Source organism: Camellia sinensis, chromosome 2, assembly GCF_055761805.1.
Source record: "Camellia sinensis isolate YWXY chromosome 2, ASM5576180v1, whole genome shotgun sequence".
In the NCBI taxonomy this organism is placed as follows: domain Eukaryota; kingdom Viridiplantae; phylum Streptophyta; class Magnoliopsida; order Ericales; family Theaceae; genus Camellia; species Camellia sinensis.
In genome coordinates this window covers 121835451-121855123 of record NC_138962.1, presented here as the reverse complement: position 1 = coordinate 121855123, position 19673 = coordinate 121835451, and the positions used below count along the sequence as shown (strand labels likewise).

General features: G+C 35.2%; 1 long non-coding RNA gene across 1 annotated transcript; it reads right to left on the bottom strand.

The window, feature by feature from the left end:
• Window positions 1-4783: 4783 nt before the first annotated feature.
• On the bottom strand, window positions 4784-17546 carry LOC114280901 (uncharacterized). The gene is made up of 8 exons (XR_014361592.1): window positions 17166-17546; window positions 16390-16521; window positions 11384-11520; window positions 11164-11253; window positions 10465-10516; window positions 9753-10378; window positions 5379-5520; window positions 4784-5150 (listed from the first exon to the last, which is right to left on the bottom strand). It is a non-coding gene; the product is annotated as an uncharacterized LOC114280901 (long non-coding RNA).
• Between the last annotated feature and the right edge of the window lie 2127 nt (window positions 17547-19673).

Genomic DNA, 19673 nt, shown 5'->3' with positions numbered 1-19673 from the left:
TTTTTTTTTTTTTTTTTTTTTTTTTGCCAAAATGAGTTTACAGAGCAATTCCAAACATCCTTAAACATTCTAAAGATGAAATAATTTACCATTTCATCATTGAGAAACTTGCAAGCGTCCGAAATCTTAGGGTTAGTCAAAATGGGATGTCTACACCCTCAATCCCTAAAAGTCTTACTTCATAGGACTTTTATTCCTTTCAAGGATATCACCTATCAACAACTCCTCCAATTTGGATTAAAATTAACTCTCTCAAGAATTCTCACTTATCCAAACAGAGTCTGTCATTATCTAGGACTCTTGTTCTTCATCCAAACATCTCGAATTCTAACATGTCTTGACCACGCCTCGACTAATCAGAAACACCTACATGGCACCTCGGCTAACCACCTAAGCCATGTAAACAACTCAAAATTATGTCCCCACAATTGCCTCATAGGTTCTATTACCTTGGCTATTCTAAGGTGATGGAACCTAGAGTCTAAACTCCCAATATGTCAACTAAACAACATGCTGACGGGTACACCGCTATTCGAGATCATGACTTATCGACTTCAAAAGACAAGAACCCGAGCGTCTCCTCTTGCCAAACCCTAGGTTTGACAATCCAACCATCACTACCACTTGGTACTCACTAATTGGTCTCATGTACTATGTTGACCATCTATTCCGACTAAGTTCTCATAGACAATGCCAAATTGTGAGTATTGAAATATGACCTCACAACCAAATGAAATCTCTAACCCAAGAATCTAGGAACGAGGCCGTAAAGTACGTGCAAGAATAGAGAAGCCCAACATCTACACACAAGAAAGATAACAAGATGGTGACTAGTCTACTCGGAGGTACTCCAACGATCAAGTCAGTCAACAAATCTCACAAAATATTAGCTAAAGCATAAAAACTCTTAAGTAAAAGCATCAAGAAAAAACATACCTTAGACCCACATGGATGCCTTTCTTTTATAATCATCAGTGCCCTCGTCCCCTAGAAGTCCTACTTCATAAGACTATTATTCCTTTCAAGATAACACTTATCTAGGACTCTCAATTTAAAGTAAGATTAACTTTCACAAAAGTCGTACCCTATCCAAACAGAGAGTCTGTCATTATCTGTAACTCTTATCTTGTATCCGAATATCTCGAATTCAGGTGTAATCTGATCACACCTTGGCAATTTAGAATTACCCACATGACACATTGGCTAACCACCTAAGCCACATGGACCACTCAAAATTATATCCCCACAAGTGATCTTACAATAATAATTTTAGAAGAAATTAAAACAAATATCACAAGTTAAATGGTATAAAATATTATTGTAAGACTATCAAATAACCTCTCCTAGTTTATTTGCCTTTTGTCGGACACCTTTTTAGCCGTTTAGTATTAAAATCGTGGCTTAATTTAAATTTTATTCTTTGATTTTGTTTCCTATATATATTTTTGTATTTTTGTAAGGAATTAGTCTAATTAGTTATTTTTCTAGATGAATTGAGACTTTTTTAAAAAATTTATCATAGCGCTCTATTTGTTTGGGAAGCAGAAATATTTTCCTCTCAAAATTGACTTTTTTTCTTGTGTTTGGTTGGACCTTAAAATATTTCCTGAAAAATATTTTCTGTTATTTTAATCTCACGAAAAATTATTTATTTTTTTACAATTCCATTAAGCTATGTTTAAATGAATGATAATATTGGTGAGGGAAAATGGAAATGTTTTAGACCCCAATGATTCATTAGAATGATAAAGTGATTTCTGATTATTTAGATAATTAAGGATTCGTTTGGCAAGATGATTTGTGGCTAAAATAGTCATAAAAGATAAAATAAGTTATTTTAGTCACAATAAATAAAATGTTATATCAAATTCATAATCATTACACTCTTCTTTCACAAAAAAATTAAAAAATCAAAAAATTCTTTCAAAATCAAAATTTTTAACCCAAATTAAAATAGTTAAAAAAATCAAAAAATCCACTTCTAAGAGTTACGTTACGTCCTCAAACTAAGTGATTATCATTCCCCACTTACCTATGAGATTGTCACATTCGTAGAGGAATATTAATCATTTAAGAGTTGAAAGAAAAATGAGCCCCACAAAATTTACTGTTAGGCTCGGTCAAAGATCCAACTTTTTCAAAGTACAGAACCGATATTTTTATTTAGATAAATTACACTAATAGTCTTTATAATTTAAGATTTGTATCACTTTAATTTTTTACTTTTTAATTATGACATATTTAGTCTTAAATTTTAAATCTTATTCTAAATAAGAATAATTGAACATATCATTGTTTAATTTCAAAGGCAAAATCGTCAATTTGATAAAATATAAATTACTTTGACAAAAATAAATATCAAAAAAATATTTTAAAATTTTTAAAAAATTATTTCTACCCACCAAAAATAAAATTATGTGAAATTGATAAAAATTAATAAAAATTATATGATTAATTTTTAAAAATTAATTTTACATTATTATCATCTAAATACATAATAAAAATTAATTTCATAAAAAAAATATATCTAAAAGATTTATCAATTTTATATAATTTTATCTTTAGTAGCTAGAAATATTTTTTAAAAATTCAAAAATAATTTTTTGACATTTATTTTTGTCAAATTAATTTATATTTTATCAAATTGACGATTTTGCCCTTGAAAAATCTAATAGTATCTATAATTATCCTTATTTGGAACAAAATTCAAAATTCAGGATCAAATGTGTCACAATTGAAAAGTCAGAGACCAAAATGACACAAGCTCAAAACTAAAAGAACCATTAGTGTAATTCACCATTTTTATTTTATTTTATTTTATTTTTTAAAACTTCTAAGAATATGATATTATTCACCAAATTTAGATTGCTTCTAGACTTAAAATTAAAAAATTTGATAACACTCATAATGATTTCCGGACCAGGTTAACTCACTGAAACTATTAGAATCATTTCCAAACTTAAAATTGGAAAGTACGATAATATTCGTAACCAATTTCTAGACCCTGTCAATTTACCAATAATATTTGGATTGTTCCCGAACTAAAACTGACAAAATATGATAATGTTCATACCAATTCTAATTGGACCAGTTTCTTTAGACTTGAAATGTGGAACTTGGACCATTCCCAAGACAAATAAATTGAAACATATGATAATACTTATTTTCAAAAATATTTGGACCAATTTAGCAATCCCATTTCAATAAAAATGATAATGAAAAATGTTTGTTAACTTGAATTTGAGTTTGACCGAATAACTCGAATTTGTACATGTCAGTTGACTCTCAGACGATTGTCCGAAAGATCGGTGCAATACTATTTATGTCGATTATGACTATTACTTTGTTATCGGATAATTGATAAGTCAAAACTCAAACTATTCAGACAAATTTAAATTCAAATTACATAACATTGTTGAATGGTAATATTCATCACAACTATTCTTGGAATTAATTCCCTAACTTAAAACTGGTAATGTATGATGATCTCCATGCTAATAGCATTTAGATAGGCCTTCCGACTTTTGACTTTTCCAATCAGTGGAATCTGGACTTGGACAATTCATTTGAACCATTTTTCAAACTCTAAATCGATTGGACGTTTGAGTAATCACAACTAACAGTATTAAATAAAGTCAAAACTACTAAAGATGAGAAACATGGATATTTTGTAGGAATGTAAAAAAATCCAATAGAATTGAACCAATCACTTAAAATTGATCGAAAATTTGAATTTCAGTATTTTTTTTTAAAATTTTTTTATTTAACATATGGTCTATTTCAATTTTAAGAAGGAGAAGGAAGAGACTCAAATTTTTGAAGTTGTCCCATTGAAGATCGGCTCTGGTAAGAATGACGCTCTTGATGCACTCTACATTTTTGGTCAAAGGAGCAGTGTGAGATTCTAATTTAAAATGAGGTGATCAAGAAGTTTATAAGTTTTTAAGTGTTTGTAGAGAGACAAAGAGGAAAAGAGTTATAGAGAGAAACACTACAAGAATTTTTGCCAAAAGTCAATCTTTAGTTACCGAAGGCTTTTAGCGACAAAAATATTTGGTCGCAGAATTAGTCGTGAAAGAATTGTCGAGAAAGATTATTAGTGACTAAAATCATTTTTGTTGCCAAATATGCTACATTGTCGACTAAGTTTTTAGTTGCCAAAAGGTTTGAAATAAAATTAAATATCATATTTTCGGTGACTAATTTTTTTTGTCGCTAAACACTTCACTTATTTTTAACGACTAATCATTTAGTTGCGGAAAAGATTTGTAGCTACCAAATATATTAGTGGCTTAAAGTAAATGTCATATGTTTTTGGCTAGTAAGATTTTAGTTGGCAAATATTTTGTGTTTTGGCTACTAAACATTTGGTCGCCTAAAATCTCACATTTTTTGCTACTAAAGTTTTAGTAGCCAAAAGTTTTTTTTATTCTTCAGCTTATTTTTTTGCTACGACATATTTTAGTGGCCATATGTTTATTTATTTTTTTTGGCTACTAAACTTTTAGTCGCCAAATGTTTGATTGTTTTTTTGGCTATTAAACTTTTAGTAGCCAAAACTATTTTTCCAATTTTTTTTTAGCTGCTAACAATTTAGTCATCAAAAACATGATCTTATGTTTTATCGCAAAATTATACTTTCTTCACAACCTGTCTATATTTCATGCAACTTGTAATACGTATATAAACAAAACAATATGTACACTATATCAATCATTCCACATCTGCATCCATATACAAAAAATGAATAATTTTAATTGTCAAAGTCCATACAAACCAACTATTGCCCAAATTGAAATAATAATTCCATAAAAAATATAGACTCATACAAAAATCATGTCTTCCGTATACAAAAAATACATGTACTAGCATGTGAAATGGCCATTTGGCATGGTACAAATTACCATCGTAATCTGTACCACAACAAAAGGTAATCTATGTACCATGACAAAAGGTGATATATGTACCACGGCAGAAGGTGATATATGTACCACGACAGGTATTATTAGTTGGTTTCCAAAAGTTTTTCGTATCAGTAATAGTGAACTACACAAAAGCCGAGAATGAAAAAAGTATTTGTTGTATACAAAAGCGTAATTTCTTTTCCATATACCAAAATGGATTATCCACAAGTCCGTACAAAAAGCCATCTACAAAAAAAAAGATTGCAATTGGTTACAAAATATCAATTGATCTAGACATAGGAAAAATGTTGTAACATGCATTTAAGGTAGAACAATCTATAAATGCCTTCTTGGAAATAAAAGCATATATATGTATCATGCAATGTTTATTCCAACCAACTGCACAATTTTTTTTCTATAATTTCATCGTCCTATAAATATACAAAGGCAATTATTAGAATCTGTGGAATTCACCTTTCATAAAGTTGTCAGTCTTTAAACTAGAGTTGATGAGGTTTCCCTTTTATCTACATGCTGTAGTTGTGGTTATAAATAGAGGTGTCAACGGTGTAATTTACCCTCATTGTTTGATGAAAACTGCACCTCTCAAAGTTTGCTGAAAACAAACAAAAACTTAGGTGAGAATTGGGAGATTCTTTTATGCAACTATGAAATCCCAAAATCTGCACTTAAATTTTAACAACTAAGGCTAATCATTAATGGGTAATGAATGTATGCTCATCTACAATTGAAAATACTTGGGTTTTTTATCAGATTTTTCAGGGTATGATATCAAACCTTCTCAAAATTTGATAAAAACAAACAAAATTTAGGTATAGGACTTGTTGACAACAACCGTTGTAAATTGTAGTGGCTGTAAACATATACTACATCAGACTTGCAGCTTTCCATTCTTGTACTATTTTGAGATTTTCCTTCTAAGCTTCATATTGTTATTTTCATAGATGACCAATGTCTCGAAGCTTCATATTGTTATTTTTATCTGACAGAAAACGAAAGAAATAATCTTGCTTCAATATTAAGATTATCAACGTTACAAAAGTCGGAGCCTTAGAGGCATACAATATGTAATTTGTTATGTTTGACTTTGAGAGGCCAATCATCATATCATGAGGTGAACTCCAATAATGGAACCAAAGAAATGTTAAACACGTAGCAACATAGTTTTGACTTAACGTCCTTTTTCAGTTAAGTTTGAAGCGTTTTTGGCTCTAACTCCCAACCTACATGTGCGAATTACATTCCGTCTGTTGTCACAGGTCCTATTTGTCATGGTGAAGCTGGCCGTGACATCCATAGGGCGGTTCGGTGGCTGTTTCGCAGTTTCGCCACCTTAACGTCATTTTTCGGTTAAGTTTGAGACGTTTTTGGCTCTAACTCCCAACCTACACGTGAGAATTACATTCATTTTGTTGTCACATATCCTATTTGTCACGGCAAAGCTGGCCGTGACATCCATAGGGCGGTTCGGTGGCTGTTTCGCAGTTTTGCCACCTTAACGCCCTTTTTTGGTTAAGTTTGAGACGTTTTTGGCTCTAACTCCCAACTTACACGTCCGAATTACATTCTGTCTGTTGTCACAGGTCCTATTTGTCACGGCGAAGCTGTCCGTGACATCCCTATGGTGGTTTGGGGGCTATTTTGCATTTTCGCCTCCTTAACGCCCCTTTTCGGTAAAGTTTAAGGTATTTTCAGCTCTAACTGCCAACCTAATACATTTCGTCTGTTGTCACAGGTCTTATTTGTCACGGTGAAGCTGGCCGTGACATCTATACGGTGGTTTGGGGGCTGTTTCACAATTTCGACCCCTTCACACCCTTTTTCAGTTAAGTTTGAGGCGTTTTCGGCTCTAACTCCCAACCTACACATGCGAATTACATTTCGTCTATTGTCACAGGTCCTTTTGTCATGGAGAAGTTGGCTGTGACATCTATACGGTGGTTTGGGGGCTGTTTCGCAGTCTCGTCCCCTTAACGTCCTATTTCGGTTAAGTTTGAGGTATTTTTGGCTCTAACACCCAACCTACAAAAGCAAATTACATTCCGTCTATTCACAGAGGTCCTATTTGTCATGGAGAAGCTGGTCACGACATCTATGGGGCGGTTCGGTGGCTGTTTCGCAGTTTCACCACCTTAACGCCCTTTTTCGGTTAAGTTTGAGATGTTTTTGGCTCTAACTCTCAACCTACGCGTGTGAATTACATTCCATCTGTTGTCATATGTCCTATTTGTTATGGAGAAGCTGGCTGTGACAGCCATAAAGTGGTTCGGGGGCTGTTTCACAATTTCGCCCCCTTAACGCCCTTTTTTGGTTAAGTTTGAGGCGTTTTCGGCTCTAACTCCCAACCTACACGTGCGAATTACATTCCGTCTATTGTCACAGGTCCTATTTGTCATGGAGAAGCTGTCTGTGACATCCATACGGTGGTTCGGGCACTATTTTGCATTTTCGCCGCCTTAACGTCCTTTTTCGGTTAAATTTAAGGCGTTTTCGGCTCTAACTCCCAATATACACGTACAAAATACATTATGTCTGTTGTCACAAGTCCTATTTGTCACAGCAAAGCTAGCTGTGACATCCATATAGTGGTTCAGGGACTGCTTTGCAATTTTGCCCCATTTACGCCCTTTTTTGGTTAAGTTTGAGACGTTTTCAGCTTTAACTCCCAACTTACATGTGCGAATTATATTTTGTCTATTGTCACAGGTCCTATTTGTCATAGAGAAGCTGTCTGTGACATCAATACTGTGGTTCGGGGGCTATTTCGCAGTTACGCCCCCTTAACACCCTTTTTCGATTAAGTTTGAGGTGTTTTTGGTTCTAACTCCCAACCTACAAGTGCAAATTGCATTCCGTCTGTTGTCACATGTCCTATTTGTTATGGAGAAGCTAGCCGCGACATTTATAGGGTGGTTCGGTGGCTGTTTCGTAGTTTCGCCACCTTAATACTCTTTTTCGGTTAAGTTTGAGACGTTTTTGGCTCTAACTCCCAAACTACACGTGCGAATTACATTCCGTCTGTTGTAACAGGCCCAATTTATCATGAGAAAGTTTTATGTGACATTAATACATTGGTTCAGGGGCTGTTTTGCATTTTTGCCTTCCGAACACCTTTTTTCGACTAAGTTTAAGGCGTTTTCGGCTCTAGCTCCCAATCTACATGTGCTAATTGCATTCCGTCTGTTGCGACAGGTCATATTTGTCATGAGAAAGCTGGCTGTGACATGCATGTAGTGGTCGGGGGCTGGTTTGCATTTTTCGTCCCCCCAAATGCTCTTTTTCTACTAAGTTTAAGACGTTTTCAGCTCTAACTCCCAACCGACACGTGCTAATTACATTCCGTCTATTACAATAGGTCCTATTTGTCATGAGGAAGCTTTTCGTGACATGAATATAGTGGTTCGGAGACTATTTTGTGTTTTCACCCTCCAAATGCCCTTACCCTCCAAACGCCCTTTTTTGACTAAGTTTAAGGCATTTTCGGCTCTAACTCTTAACCTACGCATGCTAATTACATTCCGTCGATTGCAACAGGTCCTATTTGTCATGAGGAAGCTTTCCATAACATGAATACATTGGTTCGGGGGCTATTTTGCGTTTTCGCCCTCCGAACTCATTTTTTTGACTAAGTTTAAGGCGTTTTCAGCTTTAACTCCCAACATACACGTGCTAATTACATTCCGTCTGTTGCAACAGGTCTTATTTGTCACGAGGAAGCTTGCCGTGCCATGTATTTAGTGGTCAGAGGCTATTTTGCATTTTTGCCCCCTCCTCAAATGCCTCTTTTCGACTAAGTTTAATGCGTTTTCGGCTCTAACTCCCAATCTACGCATGCTAATTACATTCCGTGTGTTGCAATAGGTCATATTTGTCACCAAGAAGCTGGCCATGACATGCATGTAGTGGTCAGGGACTATTTTGCATTTTTTGCCCCCCCGAATGTCCTTTTTCAACAAAGTGTATGGCATTTTCGGCTCAAACTCCCAACTTACGCGTGCTAATTACATTCTGTTTGTTGCAACAGGTCCTATTTGGCATGAGGATGTTGCCCGTGATGTCCGTATAGTGGTTTAGGGGTTGTTTTGTATTTTCGCTACGCGTGGTAATTATGAAACTCAGTTGGATTATTTTTTTTTTAAATTGGCATGTCGGTATGTTTGTGTCGTATCGTGTCATGTGTACAAATCCGTGCTTAGCATATCATGGTATCTATAGTTGAAGGCTTCATTACTATTTTGTGATCTAAGACGCTTGAACTAGTAGCAAAACAAGAGTGTCATAACTGTGCATCGATGGTAAGTATTGTTGATGCAGAAAAGTGTGCTGCATTGGGAGAAAAAGAAACAACACCCTAATGTCAGAGTGCTAGAATTGCCTCCACGCAAATAGCAATGTCTGCTAGTCATTTGAAAAAAGAAAAAAAAAATTGTCTTCTAGCTAAATAGATGAGTCTGAATCTGTCTGAATCCAGTTATTAATATTAAGATTGTAAATGTCAAACAATTACAATAATCATAATTTAAGATTTAAAGTAGAATAATGTAAATTATGTTTTCTAACTGTAAATTTTCCTTTGTCTCTAATTCTTTATGTTGTTTACACATGCACATAAACACAAACTAGCTATTCACATTAAAATATAATCTGCTTGCCATTCACAATAACCAAACCAAATGCTTCTAAGGTAAAGAAAGATTTTTACACATCTCAGCAATTAAACAAAACTCTACATCATCTGACTCTAATTCATTTTCTTTTGTACAAGATTTTACTAGATTAATAAACAAAATTATAATATTTGCAAAATAGGTCAGATGATTCACTTACCTCATCTTCGCTTATAAGATCTAGTTTCCTCATCAGGTACTTTTGGATAAAGAAATAGGTACATTCCCATCCCTGTTGCAGAACAAATGCATGAATATCTTCAGCCAATTAGTGTCCAAACTCGGTAACAAAAGCAACCCATTAAAGTTCTTAAATAGATAATTTTTGTAAAAGTATTGGCAGAAACACTCATTACAAGAAATCAGCTTTTTAGGGACAAATTTATTTTGCCCCTAAAAGTGTAATATTTGTTGGAAAAAACTTTAGCCAACTAATTTTGTTCATCCAAGGTTTGTCTCCAATGGTCCTTTCGGAAAAGTCAAAAATTGAATTTTAGAGACAAAATTTTGCATTTGTTACTATAAATAGACTTTTAGAGACAAAAATATGTGGTTGTAAAAAGTTTTGATTTTTGAGACAACCAAAATTTGTCTTTAAGTGTCTATTACAAACTACAGCAAAAAAAAAGTTTTTGAGACATTGGAAAAGCTTTTAGGATTTCACTCCTCCCAGCAACATCAGCAGCACTGCGTAAAAGAGACAAGGCTTCTGGAAAGCGAAGGAAATTAGTTTCCCTGTTTGTAGAGGTTAATTGGCCTGTAGCATACAGGGCAGAGTAACTCCCCCTGAGATAAAAAGTTCATTATTCAAGATACTAAAATAAACAATTGCTATCAACTGCAGAAAACGAGAGACTAAAGCAGACTACTACCTGATCTGGATCTACAATGAGTCCTCCTTCAAAAACAATTCGTCTAACATACCTGTATTAGCAGTGTAAAAACATTACATATGCCTTTTCAATACATGCACATGTCCAGCAACATGTTTAGAGAAACCCTACTTTATCAATATTATCGCAACGGTGAAAAGACAGATAGAAAACTTTAGTTACAAGTGTATGCCTATGTAGCAATGTTCAATTAATTATGCATGTTGAAGGAACCTTGAAATAAAGGCAAGTTTAAAGCGTTGCTGCAGAATCACTTTATTCCTTTTGGTTGTCGCGATATCATGAAAGAATTCTGGAACAAGGGAAGTTAAGAAAGCTTGCTTTTCCACAACTAAAATCTCCTGAGAGGCATTTTCTTGTTAAAGGACAGGAAAACATTTAAGAAAATACTCTATTGGAGGCAAAGCCACGAACAAACACTCAAAATTGAAAGGGTAAATTACACGACACCCCCTGATGCTTTAGTTCATGGTTTCTTAGTAAAAGCTTTAAAGTCCTGGGATTCTCAAGTGATTGAGACATAATTATATTTGTAACAATAGTAAGAAACAGTTTTGAGCAATCATTCTCAAAAAAATCTACTTCCTTCACACATAGAAGATCATAAGTTCATAACCCTTAGGTCATAATCTAGGAACAAGAGAAATAGCTTCAAAAAATAATAACCCCAAAACTTACTATAAAAAATTTTAGGTGTTCCTCGTCTGACTGGCAAACTTGTTCCCATAATGGGGGACCTCTGTCAATGAGACTCAGAAGCCTAGATTTCTTGTTTCAAGAATACAAATAAAAACATCCGTATGAGTTTAAGTTGGAATTTAAAAAAGAAAAACGAATTTGTAATCACTGAAGCTCAAATGGTAATTTTAGAATTTGGGTCATGGCAAAGAGAGCAGACATCTTGTGTAGGCTCTCCAGTGTCGCTTCTGATATCAGAGGGGCATGCTTCTTCTCCACCTTCTGAACCATTTTTCCATCATTTGTAATTGAAGTAATGCTTGCCAAAAATTTGGATTGCTGGGCTCACATTTTTTCCTGCATATCAAATATAGTGATATTTTAAAAGACACTTCTAACAAGGGCTTAACTAGGTGTTGTGCCGTCACTGATTTATCCAATCTGACCCAGGATAATTTTGGTACAGTTATCATTCACATCTGTTACTAAAACAAGAACATAAGAACCTACTACTAGCATGTATTAGGCTGATAGTTCAGGCTGAAAAATCTAGAAATCCCCTAAATGTTGACTTGTGATTATGTATCAATTTTAAGCTGAATATAACAATCCCAATCAAACAATCAAGACAAAGAGACACAACGATTTAACGTGGAAAAAACCACAATTGGACACCTCCAACTGTGATAAAAAAAACCACGGGCAACAGCCACAAGAACAATCCACTAAGAAGATTTAAAGGAATTACACAGGTATACTCTCAATTACGTAGCGAATCCACAACGCCTAATTGAACCAACCTCTATGTGCCTCTTCCAACCCCATCTTCACCACGGAATTGTCTTTCTGATGAGCCACTCCAGATTCCACCAAAGCTTCAGGCTCGAATTCTTCAGAATCCACAACTGAAGAACAACTCTCTCTTTTGTGTATAACAAACAAACCTTTGATGTACTCTCTTTAAATCATGAGTTGAAAACTCAATAAAAACATCAAAGTAAACTAGCAAAATCTCTCCAGATATAAACCTTAAGATCCAAAAATAAGATCTGGAGAAGTCCCATCAAATCCACTAGTGTTGGGAGAAAACCAACTATTTATAGAAAACCAAAGCAATCCTAATTTCAGAAGAAAACCAACTCTTTAATCAAATCTGGAAATCTGGATCGCGCGGTCCGCTCGAGCTCAACACAGCCCGCTCGAGCGGACTGACCAAAAACTGCGTGCGAACAAACTGAGATGCGCTCGAGCGTAGGAGAATCCGCTCGAGCGTAAAATCACACCGACCAGTATTTTTTGCTTGCCCTGACAAAATACTGAGACCTGCTAATCTACTGAGACCTGCTAATCTACGATCGAGCTCACAAAGTTCCGCTTGAGCGGACAGAACAAAAACACAAAAAAATACAATTGAATCAACACAATGTTTTGTCTCCGGATTTGTCAACATAGGTAGTACCTTATCTGAAAAGCACAATTCGGGTTGGATTCGCATCTAAACACTCATAGCCTCACTGAAATAAAAGTGCAAAAATAAATACAACTGAAAGGAGTTTTGTCAAACGGGTTTGCCAAGAAATAAAACCTAACAATCTCCCCCTTTGGCAATGCCGTGACAAAACACACCTAACAAATAAAATCCTAAACACCCCAACCCATTACAGCCAACAAAAGCCAACTTCTTTCTCAAGGTCTTGATCTGCAAAATAGTTATTAGTGCCACAATCTCCAAAACAATTATTAGTCCCACAAGAGTATATGAAAGAGTAATAGACATATGACACGATTATCTTGAAACATGAGATGGAAAACATGAATAGATGAAAATTAAGACTCATGAAAAACAACTCTCAAACAACAAACGCAAGATCATAAACCACACAAGCAATGATATGACGATGTAAATACCATGAACATACAAGAAGGGCAAATAGTGCATAGTAACATGCAAAACATATAGCCAATCTCCCTTACCAAACATATCAAAGTGTTCATGCTAAACAACTCTTGCAATAAGAAACCAAACTCCCTTACCAACCCAAATCAAGATGAACCAAACTCCCCCTCACTAAAAGCAACCACAAACACTGAAAACAGTGAACAAGAAGAAAATGAAAAAAAAAATATGGTGGACCAAGCAAGGAATTTCAGATTAGTACCTTAAAACACATAAGATTATCCAAGAAGCACCATTGCAAGAAAACACAATGTGCACAGTCTGTAGAAGATTCCTCATGAAAGAAAGTGATGCATTAACTGAAAAGCATAGATCCCATGATAAAAAGTGTGTGTGTGACTCTTGAAGTTTGACAAACACTAGATTCAATCCTAGTAGTGATATGAAAGCCGGACCTCCGACAAGAGAATCTTAAGTACGACAAAGGAAAGTCAAACCACTAGGAATCAAGGGGTATTTGGTGAGTAAAGGCGGAGGCTCCCCCTCAAACAATGAATCTTTATCTTTTTTTTTTTTTTTTTTTCACACACTTTTTCTTTTCTTTCTTTTGCACATTTTTTCTTTTCTTTCTTGTGCATTTTTTTTTTCTTTTCCTTTTTTTCCCTTTTTTTTTTGCACAATCATTGGTGGTTGACACGCTCAAGAGTATGGAAACCGAACCAGAGAAGCATGGATATAATAAGGATGGCCTGGTTGGTGACTCTGAGGTAGCCTTTTCCTCATGGCTAGATTGCAAAGAATTAAGGGGAAAGCCGTGGAGATGCAAAAGGATGGTAGGTGGTTAAGAGACTCAACATCACCCAAGATATGCTAGTATAGGTCAATTCCTCTAGAAACGCAAAAGATCAATGACAGAAGTCCATAGAGAAAAAATAATCACTAAGGCAGAAGACTAAAAAATTTGCTAATCCAAGAGTGTGTACAGAATGAGACATACTTATCAAAAACACACACTCCAAAACGAGTAATGACCACAGAAAGTACACATATATTAACATGTAATGGATATTCTCATCAATTCCAATATGCACCAAGGACCACTCAAAAATTTCAAGCTTGCAAAACCATACTAAGAAAAACTTTTTGAGATTTTTTTTCTTTTTTCTTTTTTTTTTTCAAGAATAAAGCAAGACAAAAAAAAAATGAACAAGCACACATGTTTAACACACAAAAATCCAAAAGCTAAAACAAATAAACAAATTAACACAAGTCAAGTTTTCTCACCCAAATCTTTTTTATCTTAACAAAATTAGGTCTAGCGGTCTTGGTAAATGTCGCGGTGTTGTGAACACCCTCATGAATCTTGGTATTCCGCTTAGACATGTAAGGCTGTCTCCTAACCCAAAAAGTATTCGAATTTCTACCATTTTGAGACACTTTCCCATGCAACTTATAACAATAAGGGCGAATATGACCATGCATACCACAATGATGACAAACAAAAACAGGGTGTACCTTCTTTTCTTTTACCTTACCAACTCTAGGGAGTTTGAGAAGTCTTTCCTCTTGTTGAATCTTTTGTCCCCCCTTTCCTTGAGTTCTTGTATCATGAGATGTTGAAGCACTCTGCTTTTGCTCTCTCTTACCACCAAAGCCAATGCCACTCTTGTCACAACTCGTTTGTTGAGACCCAATGATATCCTCCAAGGTCTTTGATCCTTTGTTCCAAAGACCAATGGTAGCCATAGCACACTTGAGCTCTTCCTCTTTCTTGATCATTAGTTCTTCCAAAGCAACTTGTGACATCTCGAGAGATTCAATCTTTTCTTCATATATGGCATGGGTTTGCAGTAGCTCATTCCTCTCTGTCTCACAAGTTAACAGTTTTGCACAAAGAACTTGTTGATCATCAGCTATCTTGATGGCATTGATCCTAGCCTCGGAAATCTCCTCCTTAAGTTTGACATTCTCACATTCACATGCTTTGAGTTTCTTTGTGAGTTTGTCATTCAATTTGAATAACTTAAGAGACTCCTTATACAACTTCTCATAAGCTTGCTCAAGCTCTTCATTATCACTCTCCGAGGATTCATCATTAACCGATCTCTTTGCATCCATTATCACAAATCAAACAAGATCTCGTTCTAAAAGAATGTTTTTTTTAAAAAAAAAATAGAACGACCCGCTCTGATACCAATTGAAAAATCTAGAAATCTCCTAGATGTTGACTTGTGATTATGTATCAATTTTAAGCTGAATATAACAATCCCAATCAAACAATCAAGACAAAGAGACACAACGATTTAACGTGGAAAAAACCACAATTGGACACCTCCAACTGTGATCAAAAAAACCACGGGCAGCAGCCACAAGAACAATCCACTAAGAAGATTTAAAGGAATTACACAGGTATACTCTCAATTACCTAGCGAATCCACAACGCCTAATTGAACCAACCTCTATGTGCCTCTTCCAACCCCATCTTCACCACGGAATTGTCTTTCTGATGAGCCACTCCGGATTCCACCAAAGCTTCAGGCTCGAATTCTTCAGAATCCACAACTGAAGAACAACTCTCTCTTTTGTGTATAACAAACAAACCTTTGATGTACTCTCTTTAAATCATGAGTTGAAAACTCAATAAAAACATCAAAGTAAACTAGCAAAATCTCTCCAGATATAAACCTTAAGATCCAAAAATAAGATCTGGAGAAGTCCCATCAAATCCACTAGTGTTGGGAGAAAACCAACTATTTATAGAAAACCAAAGCAATCCTAATTTCAGAAGAAAACCAACTCTTTAATCAAATCTGGAAATCTGGATCGCGCGGTCCGCTCGAGCTCAACACAGCCCGCTCGAGCGGACTGACCAAAAACTGCGTGCGAACAAACTGAGATGTGCTCGAGCGTAGGAGAATCTGCTCGAGCGTAAAATCACACCGACCAGTATTTTTTACTTGCCCTGACAAAATACTGAGACCTGCTAATCTACTGAGACCTGCTAATCTACGCTCTAGCTCACAAAGCTCCGCTCGAGCGGACAGAACAAAAACACAAAAAAATACAATTGAATCAACACAATGTTTTGTCTCCGGATTTGTCAACATAGGTAGTACCTTCTCTGAAAAGCACAATTCGGGTTGGATTCGCATCTAAACACTCATAGCCTCACTGAAATAAAAGTACGAAAATAAATACAACTGAAAGGAGTTTTGTCAAACGGGTTTGCCAAGAAATAAAACCTAACACAGGCAAACAAATTGAAACTAGTAATCTATTCCTTATATATCTGGGAAATTAACCAATAATAAACAAAGAAACTGATCCACCTGACTTGGTCTTCTGATTTAGCGAAATCTATCCAAATTTCCAATTAAGTGAGCTCGATATGTACTGGACGATGTAAAGCCCTGCAACTTTGCCCGCTTCTTCAAAGTATAGTTTTGAGAAAGACTCAATTCCTAAAGAAGTCATGAAAAATGAACCATTAAATTGATAGAATTGAACACCAAGGAAAAAAAAAATCATCCACAAGTAAACATTAGAAATAAGAAACAACCAAGAGACTAGAAATTTATAAGGTTTCATGATGCAGTTAGGTTTCTTCAGAATTTGGATTTTCTTATGAAAGAACCAGAGATTGTTTACATTTTCTGGGAAAATATAGAGGAAAAAAATAATTATTTATATCAAATACCATACTTGTCCCATAGCAGCACCAAAAAGTGTAATGAAAATGATTTGGGCTGTAGTCTAGGAGTCCTGTGGAAAATCATTTTTGACACTCAGAATGACACTCAAATTTTTTCCAAATCATTTCAAATCATTTCCAACAATTTTTACTAGAAGCTGTTGCAGTAAAAATCAATCACATATAACCAGTTTTTCAGAATAGAACCCTACACACACACACACACACACACACACACACACACATATATATATTCTTGATTTTATTAATTAATCCAGCTGAAAGGGGGTCATAGGAAGGGAAATAGGGGGTTTTGCAGAGGGGTTTGGGAAGAGGGTTTCACCTGTTGGTAAGGGAGTTGCAGAGAGGGGGGAAAGGAAGGGGAAGAAGAGATAGATTGAGAAGGATACATACCTTGATGAAGAAGAGAGCTGCAAGCAAAGATGTGAATGAGGGAGGAGCAGCCGATCGAACTTCCGTGGGTGATGGATCTCAGGCGACGGTGACCAACAAGGAGGTGAAATAGAGAAATGGGGATAGAGAGAGACAGAGAGAGAGACCGGGGTCGGCAGACCCAGAGACAGAGACAGAGAGAGAGAGAGAGAGAGAAAGACAGACCGAGAGTAAGAGAGAACCTGGGAGGATACGGCGGTGGTGGTCGTGATTTGCGGCTTCGGTAGTGGTGGTGGCGAGCGGTAGTGGTCTGCGCTGAGGTGAGGTTGGGTGCTGACAGAATCTGTGTGTGAGAGAGAGCACCAGATGTGTAAAAGTAAACAGGCGCCAACATTTATTCATTTCCCTTTAAAATTTCATTCAACCTTTAGCGACGAAACTACAAATTTGTCGACAAATAGTGGCAAATGTTATTAGCGGCGACCAAACCATTAGTCGCCAAAAGTGAATATTGGCTGACTAAGTTCCTGATAGCCAAAGACAAACAGTAAATTTTTCTGTTTTGGGCGACCAAATGGCCTTTTGTTGCCAATAATTACTAAACACCAACTAAAACAGAATTTAGTAGTCTAAAATGTAGCCTTATGCCGACTAATATTTTTTTAGTTGCCAAAAGTGGCATATTCAGCTACTAAATTTTTTTTTAGTTGCCAATAACTAATATATGCCGACTAAAAAATTTTAGTAGCTACAGAATCAGCAAATGCCGACTAATACAATTTTTAGTCGCCAAAAGGTTGACTTTTGGCTACTAAATTCCTTTTAGTCGCCAAATTTGGTCGCCAAATTGCATTTTCTTGTGGTGAGAGAGAGTGGAGACAAATGAGAGAAATAAAAGAGAGATATCATATTTTGATAAAGAAATGTGCAAATTTCGTGTTGAAAAATAATGGTTTTTCGCCAAGTATAATTCGAAATTAAAGTGGGATCCAACCGCCGGTTGAGGTGGGTTTGAATTGTTTTGTATTCTTTTAAGTGAGAAGATTACAATATAAAAAAAATGAGCCGAAACTATTGAGTTGTGAATGAGAATTGTCGCATAAAGTGGGCATCAATAAAGTTGGGCTTAGATTTAGACTTAGTCTTAGTTTGGACTAGGCCTAGACTTGTGCTTGTGCTTGTGCATGTGTTAGGTTTGGTCTTGGACTTAGTCTTGGAGCTAATATTAAGTTTGGATTAAGCTATGTTGTGTTGGGCTTAGCTTGTGCATGTGTTTGAGAATTGGGTTTGGATCGAGTTGTGACCTAACATTAGTATCCATTATGTGACCTATCTAGTTGGTTTATTCAAACATCATTATATATATACTTATTTGTATATATTAAGCACATGGAAGTTTAGACCTTTGTAACTCTCAACTTTTGATGATGGAGTTAATGATCATATTAGTGGCCATAGGTTTTCAACCTTTGTAACTCTAGTCCTAATGGCTACAGTTGATGGCCTTGGTTAATGGCATTTGATGGCCCTATTGATGTATAGCCTTCATGGCTAGGAATTCCTTTACTTGTATAAATAGTGGCCTTTCCCCTCCAACTTGAAAGAAGAATTTTGGAGAGTTTTTTGATGGAAAATGGAGGGGGTATTTTGAGATAAAAAGTTGGAGATATTTTTTTTCACCAAAAGAAAAATTTTCCTATCTTCTTTTGCTAGCCCCTTCTTTGGTTCTTGTTAGAGAGAGTGCAACCATTGTCAAGTTCGCCGAAGTTATATAGAAGGTGCTTCTGCATTAGTTGGTTTCGACCGTCGTATTCTGGGAGACAGACGTTGGCATACCTCTAGCATCCATCGGGAGGCGGTGAATTTGTTTTAAGGACACTGTGGTATCACATAGGTTTTGGTTTGCATCTCTTATCTTTTGTTCTTCAAACTTTTACATTTAAACTATTTCTTGCATATTATTTTATATGTTCATGGGAATCAATTTTGTAATATGTTCCATGATATAATCTAGTTTATTTATGTATTTTTAGTTGTATAGTTTATTCTGTATTTAATTTTTTAATAATAATAATAAAATTATTTTGTCATTTCTATTTAATTTATTTCATATATTTTTCTTATATTATTATGGAAAAATACCAACAATCTTAAAGCAGATTCATTATAAATAGTTTTGATAAACAATTCAGTTTTTGTTATAATTTTATTCTAGTGACTCTTGGAATTCGAGTTGTTTGTTTCAAGTAATTTATTCATGGAATTATTTTATGTTAATTAGTTGTTATTGTATGAGTAATTTGATTGTTAGTGCATAATTTACTAAGTATTGATAAGATAAAATAAGAATTTTATTTCTTAAGATTCTTACTAATTTATTTGATTTGTTTGTTATTTTTTTCCTTTTATAGCTAACTTTCTTTTACAGGTTTACCTAAACACTAAAGGATGATATATAATACGAACAATAAAACAAATTGGAATTAGTAAATGAGACTACTAATTTTGTTTTGGACAGGATAACCTAAG